At 38.9% G+C, this 13,295-nt stretch overlaps 1 protein-coding gene across 10 annotated transcripts in view; it reads right to left on the bottom strand.

The window, feature by feature from the left end:
* Positions 1–13,295, bottom strand: part of ZBTB20 (zinc finger and BTB domain containing 20) — a 503,503-nt gene that overhangs the window by 442,501 nt on the left and 47,707 nt on the right. The window lies entirely within an intron of this gene.

Consider the following 13,295-nt stretch of genomic DNA (forward strand, 5'->3'; position numbering starts at 1 on the left):
GTTCTTCTCCCTTTAAATCACAGCCCATAGAGGCACTGAAGTAAATCCCTTAATCTCTTTTTAAGTAGCTATTTTATCCCAACTTCCTCTGTGGTTTATACCCTCAAAGCATCTACACCACAACTCAAGAACAGCCTAGGCAAAGAACTTCAACTTCCTTTTCTTCAAAAAGTATGTAAAATAAAATTAGATAAAATATACCCCCCCCGAAAAAGCCCACAAGAAAAACAACACAAAAAAACCAACCCCAAAACAAAACAAAAAGCTAAAAAAAAAATAAAATCTCAACAACAACAAAAAAACCCCACAAAACCATGAGAACTGTTAATCTGAGTTTGGCCTTTTTGATCTTTTAACCCTTTTTCCAAGACCATGCATCAAAAAGAAACCTTCACCAATCTTTAAACTACCATCATATATTCACTGAGGCATGCAAATGATTAAAACACTGTATGTTTGCATCTTTTACAAGTGTATTAGATCTGAATCTCTTCTCATCCTTGTAACCGATTTATGGACAAGAAAAGTGGAACAGCAATTTTAAGGCCTCAAGTCTGTATCCACAGACAAGTTTTGTGCTTCCTTCACCACAGTATTCAGTAGAGCACTGGGCAGATCCAATAAGATCTGCCAAAACTCAGTGCACAGCAGCCAAATTAACTTGCTCCAGGATTTCTAGCAAGCCAAGGATGGACTGAGATGCAGCCTCCATTTACATCTCTTAACTCTCGCTGACACTGAACGGCCGAAGAAAAACCTTTGTAAAAAATTTCAGAAGAAAGATTCAGTAATAACTTTTAAATGATGATGTTGTTTCTCGAAGAAAAAAAAGAAAAGTATGTTTTGGATGTTGGACCATGCCTTCCTCAAACAAGGACAATTCCACAAGGTCATAAACCTATGTATGACTCACTAATCAATAGCATAAAAGGTACTGGATTATGAAGGTGAAAGTGTTTGCTTTGACAGTCTTCAATTAATTGGTGACACATACTTTTTATATATATACGTTTGGGGGTTTTTTAGCAACACTTTGCATTTTCACTGAACTTTACAAACATTAACTAACTGTCGTAAACTTCAGCAGGTGTCATTATCTACACACTACAGATGGGAAATTCCAGGCAGAACAGTTGGGCAATGCATCTAAGCCCAGAGAGGAAGTCCTATTTGTACCAAGGGGAGTAGATCCTCTCCCTCACTCACATCATGCCTCTCAAATTGCATACTAGACCAGTCTCCATTTGATAACAAAGGTCACTCCTATCTTTCAGTTTTTACGAGACTGTAGATGTTGACAGCATTTACCTTGTGATCTCGACAGTTCCACTAGCACAGCAAAGGAAACACCAGGGTAACATTGAAGGCTACAGTCTGAAGTGTAAGCTCACCAGATTTTAAGAACATGCCACAGGCAGATGGTTATACAGTTATGAAAGGAGAGCATTGTAAACTAAAACCACGTTCTACAATCCCCTTCCTTGTTTAGACATATGCACCCTGACTATTTACTAAACACATCTCACTTCTTTACATTTCATCATCTGCATCAGCTCTGAAATCTTTTGTGTTTGTTTTTGCTTAAATAAAAATAATCAGAAATCTTTACACCTGGTGCTCACATTTAAAGTCACAACACAGATAAAGAACCACTCATGAACTGGGAAAGGGACACTCGATAGTTGAATTATGGGTTCCCATAACATTTGATTCCTTTGGTTAATGCATTTCTTTGAACTCCTCTGTCCTAAGTGCACAGGATATATGAGCATATCAACACTTTCATGACAGCCCAAATCACCCACTTTCCATAGCAGTAGATTGACATGTCATGGAGAGTGTGATTAGGAGGTCATCAGAGTACACAAACCACTAGATTAAAGCTCAAACCCAAGACATATTTGCTCCTTGGGTTATTAAAAAAAGATCAGCAGAGGAAAAAAAGCCCTGCTGTAATTGAAAAATATGAGGCTTAATATACTGTTGAAAACCCTTCTGTGCAAGGCTGTTTGGGATTTTTTTTAAGCCAACAGTATGTTATCTTTTGATAGTGAAAATATGTATTTATTATAATGTGGCTTCTACTTAGGCTGGCATCAGGTTGACAGGCCAGCACCATTTGTTGCTACACCGAACTCTTAAAAAAAAAAGTAAGGGGGGTGGAGGGATGGAGGGTGTAAGCAGGAGGATGAATATGTGTTCCTAACTCGGAGATCTTTTTGATTCTGCCTGTAAATCACATTGCTGATTATGTTACGAAACAGAAGATAATTCTCTGGATCTCCGTCTTTCTCTCAACTCTAGCCCACTGTGATCCACCTTCTGCTTTTTTAATACAGGAATCTGAGTCTGCCAGTTTGCTATCCATTCTGAGAAAATCCATCAGAAAGAAGGGAAGCAGGCAAGCTATCATCATATCCCACTGATGTCCAGGAAATGCCAGCCTAACAGCTGTCACAACAAAGGAACTTCAAAGTCACAGCAAAAAAACTAACAATTGCCCTTACTAACACTGAATCATTGATGAAAAACTTTATGAGAAGCAGAATCAGCTTAAGAAGGAAAAGGAAGAATTAAAAAAAAAGAAAAAGGGTAGGCAGAGGGGTATTTGCTTGTGGATTTTTTCCCCCTTTTTTGAAGGAGAGATCCAAACACCTACACTCTCCAAAATGTCCTTGATTAAAATCTCAAAGAAAGTTATCATTCATGCCTTCTAACCTTATGCCTTCTGATTGAAAATTTTCAAGGAAAAATGTTTCCATCACGTCCTTGGTGCAAGAACTCAAGGATGTGCCTTTCTCATGAGCTCAGAAAATCTTAAAACCCCTTGTCTCCTTGGAGGAAGTAAACAGATGTCTGCTAAACACTTAGGTTTACATAACATTTCTTCCCCTTATTTATTGAAAAAAAGTCTTTTTAGAAAGCACTTCATATTTTGAGAACACTGAATGCTTTTTTTCCTTTTTTTAGTATTTTTGGCAAAGTATGTTTTTGATTATTTAAAGATAATCTCTATTCTAAATTGCCTCTGACTTACATAACCTCCATACTTTAGAAACCACAATAAAAGTGCAATATATTAGCTATAAATGAATAGGGAGTGAGTCAGTGAATAGTTAAGGACATTCCACAGAAATGCATGAGCTGCATACTAAGTTTTTAGAAAAATATTCTATTTCATTTTTAGAATTAACAATATAGATTAGTTGGAACAAAGAAAATAGTCTCTTGCAAAACACTGCAATGTGTTTTGTTTTGTTTTCCTTATGTGTCTTTGTCTACTGTACAAAGATACCTTTAGTGAAATGACAGAAACACTGGTTTTGCAGAGAAAGAATAGTCACAACTTGCACACACTAAAGGATTTCTGTAATTATGGGAGGTTTTTTAACACTTTCCCTGGGAATACCTCATTTGTTGGCCTTTGCAAGGCCATTTTACAATATCAGCTTACAGGAATTACTGTAGGAAAATCACATGTTTTTCTCTAGCTACTGAGTTCAAGTGTGTTTAAGTTCAGTGCTTTGAGTATTAAAAGAAAAAAGTAAAAAAGAAAAAAAAAGAAAAGAACCCTGATACTTCTACTTGCCAAGGCTCATATTCTCAGCGAAGTCTTCATACTGAATATATTAAGAAGTCCATTAAATACTAACTAATGTTTTCCATGCATCATCATGTCTGCAGATCCACACTAGGGAGTCATGCCCCTTACCACATGCATCCCAGATCTAGTAAGCATGGTATAAATAACTACACAAAAATCATAAGTAGGGGACATGAGACAAACAGAATTCTTACAGCACAGGATTATGGCTATAAAGAGAGTCATAATAACTCCCACTCTATCAAACCCATAGCTACTGCCTGAAAAACAACTTTTTTCAAGATCGAAATCTGCCAGAGGTAAAACATTTGCTACAGATGAACCTAAGACAAAGGTTCTCCATTCCAATCTAAAAGCAACAAAAGCTGACTGGACCATAATCTGAGCGTGAACTTTAATGTGACGTGGAAATATATCCAGGATAGGGTCTTAACTATCTTGGCAGACATCATTCCCTTCCAGAAAAAACATTAACCACCTAGGTGTTGAGCACGCTGGAGGACCCCAGCACAAGGCTAGGGAAAAACAACAACAAAAACATGGTAAATGCTCAGTGGATCTAGGTGTACTAAAACCAAAGGTGTGCAGTATTCTTTCCTTCTTGACTTGGGCTGGACAAGGTATTTGGATGCAGAATGCAGGTCGAGTTCCAACAAAATTATCCAGCCTTAGCTAGTCTTAGCTATCTCCTGGAATGGAAGAAATAGCAGTCAAGAACACCCCAAAATAACAGAAGATAAGTATTGAATAGTTATTAATCTGACATTGAACCACGGAGACTGAACAGGACAGGTTCCTGTAGCCAGTATTCTGCACTCATAAATAAAGGTCATGCAGAGCTCTGGGGACAGACCATGTGTTGACCCCAAAGCCTGTGTTGGTGGAATCTCACCTTTTTTCCACTCCTACTTGTCTGTCACTATCACACAGAGAAAGTTCAGGGTTCAAAAGACAGCCCACCCACCTACACCTTTAGCTCACAGCAATATTAAGCAATACTCTCTTGTTAAATGACAGCTTGGGACAGCAGCTCTTTAAGCTGAGTAACTAAATAAAGAACCCCTGGGCAAGCTACTAGTAACAAATCTTAAATCAGCCGCTGTTTTCTATACATGATAAAATAAGCATTTCCTCAAATGAGACAGGTGTGGGAGATCTTAAACCCCTTCCCACTTAATCTCCATAGGAAAAAAAAATTTAAAAAAATGGTGTTCACCCAGACAGCCACTGCAAAACTTTTCACCTCTTCTCAGATGCAGATGTACACTCCCCTGATATCTCTGCCAATAAAACCAGAAGGAGGAGTGAAACTTAATGAGATATAAAAATATAACTGGATTCCTTTTTGTATCGTTCGTTGGTTTTATTTTTGGACTGTTTACCCACTGAGGTGACATGATCTGTAGCAACACAGCATAACCCCAAAACCCAGCATCCCTCTCGGCAACACTTGCTCTGGCGCATCCAGGCTGAAGTTAAACAGCGGCTGATGGTGCAGAAGCGGATCATCCACACTCAGAAAATGAAACAACAGACAGAGGGATAAAATAATTCTTATTCTTCAGGGTTTAGATTGTAGCTGGCCCACATGTGCCAGATAGCTAAGGATGGGAAAGGTTCTTCCCAAGAGCATGACTGGGGCAGACAGCCCAGCATTTTCAATTGTGAATATAACAGTTCTAGTGAGTCTAAGGAAAACAGCAAACTGCTTTCTATCATGTAACTTTAAGAAGACATTTTTCAATAGCAGGAGGACTAAACAGATCACAGCAAAACCTCACGTGCTGTCAGCAAAGACTGTAGTGGTTTTGCTGAAGTAATCTCTTCTGCAATCAAAAATGGCCCATCCCTTCAGCCTTCCTCTGTGGCCTCGGTCTGACAAAACAGTCTCTCGTTTTGCCCAGTCAGGTGCTTTTACAAAGCAGAATAAGGTGCTTTTATGAAATCAAAAGCCACAGCCTAGAAAACTAAATGACATTTCAAAACCTATCTGGTTCACCTGGTGCAATTTCCCCCTCCGCTTCCAGCAGATTAAAGATAATGCAGGATTACCAAAGTTGGGTGTGCTCCCAGCTTTGTATCTGGAGTACTATAAAGAATGGCATTTGGTTTGCTTTCTCCTGTACATACCAGTGAAGTGGGACCTTCTTATGTTGAGCCACTTCAGAACTGAAATATTCCAGTAACCTAATATCACATAAGCTTACAGGCCTATCCCCAGATGTGTGCTCAGTTGTCCAGTGAATTCAAAGCCAGAAATACAAAACCCTTTTATACACGGAAACCTGTTTAATACAGCTATTGCTTCTCAGTGAGAAACTGTACCCATGTAACACTGGGTACTGCTCTGAAGCTGGAAGCAAGCACTATTTACACTGCAACAGAGCACAAGTTTGGTCTTAACAGGAGGGATGCCAGCTTCCCAAGCTGGCATGCATGATGGTTTTGCACACAAGAAAAAAAAAAGAGGAACAGAGAGCGGGGGGGAGCAAGAACTGTAGTCCTCACTCCTTCTGTCTGTATCTATTACGAGTGTAAAAACAGCTATAAACAGTAAAGACGTCCCTATCAAGCAAAAATACCATCCTGATTAGAGTGGTCATGACAGTTAAATATTTTTAGACTTAAACTAGTCCACTACAATTCACTAGAACCTCCTAACTAAACTAAACACACAGTGTAAATCTGCAGCCTTTATCAGAAGGAATAAATATGTGTCAATGACTTAAGTTGTGGGGGAAAAGTCTACAGGAAAAGAGTTTTTAATGCGATTGCACCAACTTACAGAGGTGAAAGAAGAGGGTAAAAGGAACAAGAAAACAAATAACACGTCATATAAGTCCTTTGCTGGGATATTCCAGAATGCTACTCATCATTACATTGAATCTTCTGCATATATTCTGCTGGTGACAGTTTGATTCTGCCTATGCTTATCAAATGGATGGGTGCATGTACAGTCATATGATGGAAAAGGGTTTCTCCATAAAAACAGCAGTTGAAGGCAGTTTGCTGCCACCAGAATGAACCCTCCATGCTAAAGCTCATTCTGCAGGAGCCCTTGACCAGTCTGGGACACAGGTGAATGTGTCTGCCCAGCTGGGCTGCACACAGTCCAACAGTCACTGCTGAAGCATCGCTTAGTTTAGGCAGCTGCTCGGAAATGGATGGGACCAGAGCAGTGAGCTTTAGTGTGCACCCATGTGTGTGATCTCTGGGCTGTGTGAAACTTAAGACTTTTTACCATCCTCTTGCACAACACACTCCGTGACTTCAGCACATGCAAGTCTCAGGAAGTTTTTATGATTCACACTGAAATTTTTCCTGCTGAGTTTTACCCCTTTGAACATCTTAAAATAATTTCTTTTTTGTCTTAATATTTTACACCCTTCAAATACTTGTAGATTGTTATCATATGTCTTAGTCATCATTGAGTCCAAACTGTACATATTAAAATCTTGTAATCTTTGCTCATATTTCAATCTCTTCAGCCTCTTAACTTCTGTTGCTCTTCTCTGAATTCTCCACTAATTTCTTGACAACTTTTTGGCAACAGAGTGGCCAGAATAATAGTGTCATGGACACCTTACGGCTGTACAGAGATGAAAAGGGAAATGTGCAACACCAAAATGACATTAGCTCTTCCTCAAAAAACAACAAATATGTCTAATCTGTTGTCCAGGATCACTTATTTTTAGTGGCTGCATCATGAAATGCTCTGAAATACAAGTACAAATATTCACCTAAAAATAATAACTCAGAGACAAGAGTTTAATATACTTGAACCTGTGTTTAATTAGTCTTCGTGTCATCTGTGAGGAAGGTAACATGGAACAGTATTTACCTGCAATACTGAAGAGCAAATGGCTGAAGGGAAGTCTCAAAGGACATAACCCACAGAAAAGAGACCACATAGAACCAAGAATCCCAACAGTTTCTTCACCACAAACCAAGTTAAGTAGCAAGTTACAATCAAAGAAGACAAAGCAGTGTTTAAAAAAAGAAATAATTTAAAATAAATACAAATATATACAATATTTTAAATTAAATACAAATAGTCTTTCAAACTCTGGAAAATTCTAACATACAACATTTCTACAAAATAAGACAAAGCACAGTAGTTTTCTGCATTGTCTGTCTGCACTGTAGAAATATTCTTCAGATAAATCTGATCAGGTCAGGGACTAAGATGCATATAATCTAACTATTATCTTCCTGAAAGTTAGATATCAAACTGAAGCCACCGTAATCATCTCCAGAGAGCCATTAATCCCATCCTAAAACTGTAATGTATTTAGGATGAATAGCTCTCTAGAGGTATTTCTCCTCCTCTCCACTGATAACAGAGGGAGACTAAATAGCTGCCTTGACTGTGTTTTCCTTGATGATGACTAAAGTTAAGCAACCTGCACCCAAACATCATTTATAATGGCTGGTCTCTAAAGGAATTAATGTAAGCAATTAGGTTGTGCAAGCACTTTAAATATTATCTTCTATGGAATTTTCCAATTATTTGGTATTAAAACGAAACCAACCAACCAACAAAACAAAACCTAAAAATGTACAGATTCGCATTCAGATGTCCTTCCAACTCTCCCAGTACTAAACAAGGACTACTGCATATCCACATGCATGGAAGATTTCCTTCCATACATGTCTGCAAACATTGGTGGCAATACGACAGGTTCAGGATGACAGAAATCTGTCATTGCCTTTAGATGTAGGGTTCAAATGCTCTAAAGTGGCTATTAATTAACTAAAGTTTGGGAAGCAGCATTCAACCTTCATCTGGTTCACAACAGGCTGAAACAGAAAACGAGCATGAACGAAGTTACTCAATAGGAAAGACCCACACAAAGCTGAGGCAGAAATAGGACAAAAAGGGTTAATTTTAGAGAAAAATTATAGGGAACCATATAGTTGTAATGGCAATGATCTGCAAAACTTCCAAAAACGCTACCAAGAAAATTATGTATGAGGAAAACTGAGAGAACAGCAAGTCTATTAAGGCATAGCTGACATGAGAGAACACAAACCCTTGCCACAAGGAACTTCCAAGCTAGGAGGAAGTAGTAATTTTTAAAAAGAAGAAAAGAAAGGGGGAGGTGTTTAAAAAGAAAGTGGAAACCAGAAATATAAGAAAAGAAACATAATATATTGATACTATAAACCACTTCAAATATATAACCTTTGTGAGAGGTATACGGAAGAGGAAAGAAACCAGGAAAGGAGTGTTGCGTTGCAAAACAGACTGCACAAACATCGTCTGAGGCCCAAAATGTACAGAGCATCATAAATAAATAATAAATAATAATGGCCCATCTTCGCGAACGAAGATTTGGGGAAAGGTCTTTTACCTTTCCAGCCTGCGCAATGGATTTTTTAGGTGAGACACAGCCTGCGCTGAACTGAGCCCACCCTTTAATCCTAAGGTTCATCTGCCGGGGCCAAGCAAGCTTGGACAATGGCAGTGAGGTCCTCAGGACGTAGGTTTGTTTAGAGTGTCCTTCTCATAGATGGATGGCCACACAGGGCTAACGACCTCCATCAGGCCAGGAGACCGGGGATTCGAACCCGTGGTCGCAGCAGTGAAAGTCCTGCACGCTAACCACTAGGCCACCAGGGGTCTCAAACCTACTGAAAACTACATGTAGTGATTAAAGGCAAAAGAAACTAATTCCACCACGATCGGGAACTACTACAAACTACCAAATCAGGAGATTAATGTGATTTTGAAAACAGTTGGTGAAGTAAGACAAAGCATTTGCATGAAAAAGTTGGTGAAGATGGGAATTAATTATGCATATTCTGTGGAGAAAAGAACACAGCAGATCTCAGCTTTCCAGCATTGTCATGTAATGCATATGGGACTTTTTTTTTAAATTCAAAAAGTAAATAAGAGACCAAAGGGACATTATTTTCAGACTGGGGTCTAGTCTGTGTGGATGAACAGACTGAGTAGGTGAGAGTGCAAGACAGAGTAATGAAGTTCAAAATTCTTTGGAAAAGAAAGAGGGATAAAAGCAAAGTAAGAACAATGGAGTTCCAGAATGTAGATCTCAATGATCTTTAAGAACTGGTAGGTAAAAATCCCTGAGAGTCTACAGGGATAAAGAAGTTAAAGAGGTATAACTGTTCTTCCAAGCAATTATAATAATAAAAGCACAAGCTGTGCCAATAAAGAGGAAAGAACAAGAATAGCAGAGTTTTAGCAGCACTAAAGTACGAGGTCTTTACAACTATCAAGACAGAAAAAAAATCCTGAAGAAAACAGAAGGATATCAGAATATGTAAGTACAAAAATGACATAAACATGTAGAGACAAAATCATAATGGTTCAAAGCACAAAGGACAAAATTAAGAAGGAATGTCAAGAATAGCAAGAAACCATTCTATTGGTACCTTTAGGTAGATGAGGAAAAATGTGGCTCCGTTAATCAATGCAGAGGAAGTTCAACTGACAGATGATGTGAGTAGGCTGAAGTGCTTAGCACCTTTTTTGTACCACCATTCATTCAAAATTTCAAGCTGAGAGACATGGATAATTCACTTAATACTCATGAAGAGGGGTATGGTCTTACTCCAGAAGAAATGGCAAACAAATTAGAAAGTACCTAGCTAAGTTAAATATTTTTCAAGTAATTTATATATGAATTGATCCTGGTCTCCTTAAAGAACTGTCTGAAACAGACTTTGAGACTTTTCAGAAGATAAGAAAAGACCCAAAGAATAAATCTAGTACCTACCATGAAAAGAGAGAGAAAAAATAAAGAATGGGGGAATTCCAGACCACATGATTTAAGCTTAATTCCCAGAAAAACTATTGAACAATGACTCAAACCAGCTTTTAAGCACCTAAGTATAAAAGACAAGTAGCACTCAACATTGATTTGAGAACAAATCATGCCAAAACAGACTAATTTCCTTCTCAACAGGAAAAGAAACCTTGTAGAAAGCAGATGTCATGTACTTTGACTTTATTCTGGCCTTTGACATCTTATATAATATTCTTATATGCAAGCTAGGAACAAAACAAGCATGTCCATGGTATTACACAGATGGAAAACTATTTTGGATAAGGGAACACACAGTAATTACCAAAATACAAGAATGCATCAACTAGATTTCTGCCCCAAGTTTTTTTCTATTTGCTTTTTTATTAATAACGTAGGTGATGGAATAGAAAATATGTTTATTAAACCTGCAGACAAATCAACCTAGGAGGGCACTGAGTGACTGAATAAAATTCAAAACTACCTTGGCAAATAAGAGAAATTGTCTAGAGGTACTGGATGAGATTCAACAGGACTACAGGTAATGTACCTGGGCAGAAATTTTTAATGACACAAATACAAGACAGTGATAACTGAGCAGGCAGCAGTTTTCAGAAAAGGATCTAGAGTTACTGTGAATTACAAGCTTAATATCAGCAATATTTGACAGACAAGGAGTCAATCATCTTTTTGGGGTTTGTAAAAAGACGTTGTTCCAAGGACATAGGAAGTTCAGCTCTACAAAATCTGCAGAAGTTTCAGGATGTAAACAGACAATCTGGGTAATGCTTTTCAAGAAGATGCAAAGCAAATGAAAAATATCCACAAAAATGTGTGTTAGAGACTAACAGAGAGTCTTCGTAATAGAATCCAGTACCTGCCAGACCTTTCAGCTAGCCTGATGCCAGCAACAAGTCACAGAAAAGTGGCAGCAGAAAATCTAAAAAATTTTGTCATCTGCTCACTATCAGGGAAAGAAAAATGAATAAAAGGTATGAAATATCTCGAAAGCAGCAGCAAAGGTAGAAAGTTCTGGAAATCAATTGCACCAGGGCACAGTATTTTGGTTTTTTAACCAAAAATTGATAAATTTGTTAAAAACATATTCATCAAGACTGGACTCCTGTATAAAGAGAGCAGAAAATCTAATTAGTGGGCCTCAAGTGCATTTACTTTCAAGGTTTACAAACTTTCTCAAAAACAGTGAAGTCTCTTACAGTACCAACACCTCGGAAATGACATCTCCAAGTTCTGTGATGAACCCCAAGTGTGCACAGGTGGAGGCATGTCTGTACTGTTCCTTCTTTCCCTTCAAACCAGACCTCTCCAGCTCATCATCTTCCCATCCTTCTAGTGCAGATTCTACTTAAACCACTTAGTTACACAAATTACTGTCCACACCCCTCTATCATGGCTAATCCCATAGCACCGGTTCCTGCTTCATTCCCTCCCTGCGTTCCTCACCTCCACAAAGCCAGGGTCCAACTCCATCCTCTTACCTTATCGAACTCCCTGCTGCCCTCCCCATGATCCCTGCCCTGTGTTGCCTTGGGTGTCCTCCCCAGTCTTGAAGAGAAAGTGCAGATCCTGACAGGGTCAGTGTTTTGGCAGTGGCTGCTGGGGGTGGGGCAGGCTGGGTTACCACCACCAACAGAAACGAGTTGCCACCTGCCACATTATTTGCCTTAAGCACTTTTCAGATGTTCAGGGCAAATATCTGAGGAAGAATGTTTGTCATGTGGTCAGATAAGAATCTCCAGGTAGGCAGGGCTGGGAGCTTCTAGCTATCTGAGTGGCTCAAGTACCTCAATGTATTGCTCCAGTCTGCAGCATGTATTGCAAAAGGTGACTGCAGGGAAATTATTTCCCAAGTCAGATTTCATAGCTTTTTGCCTGCCTAGAAGACAGGCACCTCAGCTGGCCCAAGGCATAAGACTTCACACAACAGTTTGTGTTACCTGGGCTGTCACTTCAGACAAAATGCCTGCTGGCAGATCTCCCTGAGCTCAGAACTTCACTTGGAGGCATAAAACCCTCAGATATTGCTAAGCACCACAGACTCTTTCTGATTCCCAGGATCACACACAGAAGACACAGCTGGCCAGCAGGGTGGTCCGATGCATCTAGAATACAGAGATGCACAGCAAGAAGAGATGCTGCCGTGTTGCATTTGCCAACACATGAACTGCAAACAGTATGGCTGAGAAATGTAATGTAGAGATTGACTGAACGAGCAAGTCCCAAACCTCACAGTGCCCTGCAGATCGGAAAGGCCTTCACATAAAAGAATGCAAAGGCTCTTCCCACCAATTACAGTCCGCCTGCTTGACAGGGAGTTGTAAAATAACAATCATATCTTAAAGATGGGTTAATGCATAATATCTATTGCCTCAGGAAAGATAGGAGGTTTTAAATTCTTCTTGATTAATTAATGCAGGCATAGGTAAGACCTACTGCTACTAATGTCAGTGGCAGAACAGTTTGGCAAATGAGAACAAGATTAAGTTTTAACATTTTTTGAAGAAACGGAACCATTACCCAAATTCATTATTCAAACACTTTTTATACATTCAGACTCTTTCCAAATGCACTGCTGGTAAATATAGGCCTAAGTGTAGGAGTAAGAACATATACAAACTATTTTGTACACTTCTGTGATGACTGCAGCTAACCCTGAAGCCTCTGGAATTCTGCTAATCACAAGACACACATGTTCGCAAGATAATAAAACTGAGATACCAGGAAGCAAATCCATGCCTTACTGATTCATGTTTCTGACTCTGTCTAGTTGCTTAGTGCTGTCTGCTTCCACATTACTTGAAACCTCAAATATCCAAACAGCTTTCCCAACACCCACATATAAAACTTCAGAAAAATTAAGCCATTTCCTTTCATGGGTGAATCAACCTGTAGATTAGATA

Source organism: Neopelma chrysocephalum, unplaced genomic scaffold, assembly GCF_003984885.1.
Source record: "Neopelma chrysocephalum unplaced genomic scaffold, ASM398488v2 Primary Assembly neopelma1_60, whole genome shotgun sequence".
Lineage (NCBI taxonomy): Eukaryota > Metazoa > Chordata > Aves > Passeriformes > Pipridae > Neopelma > Neopelma chrysocephalum.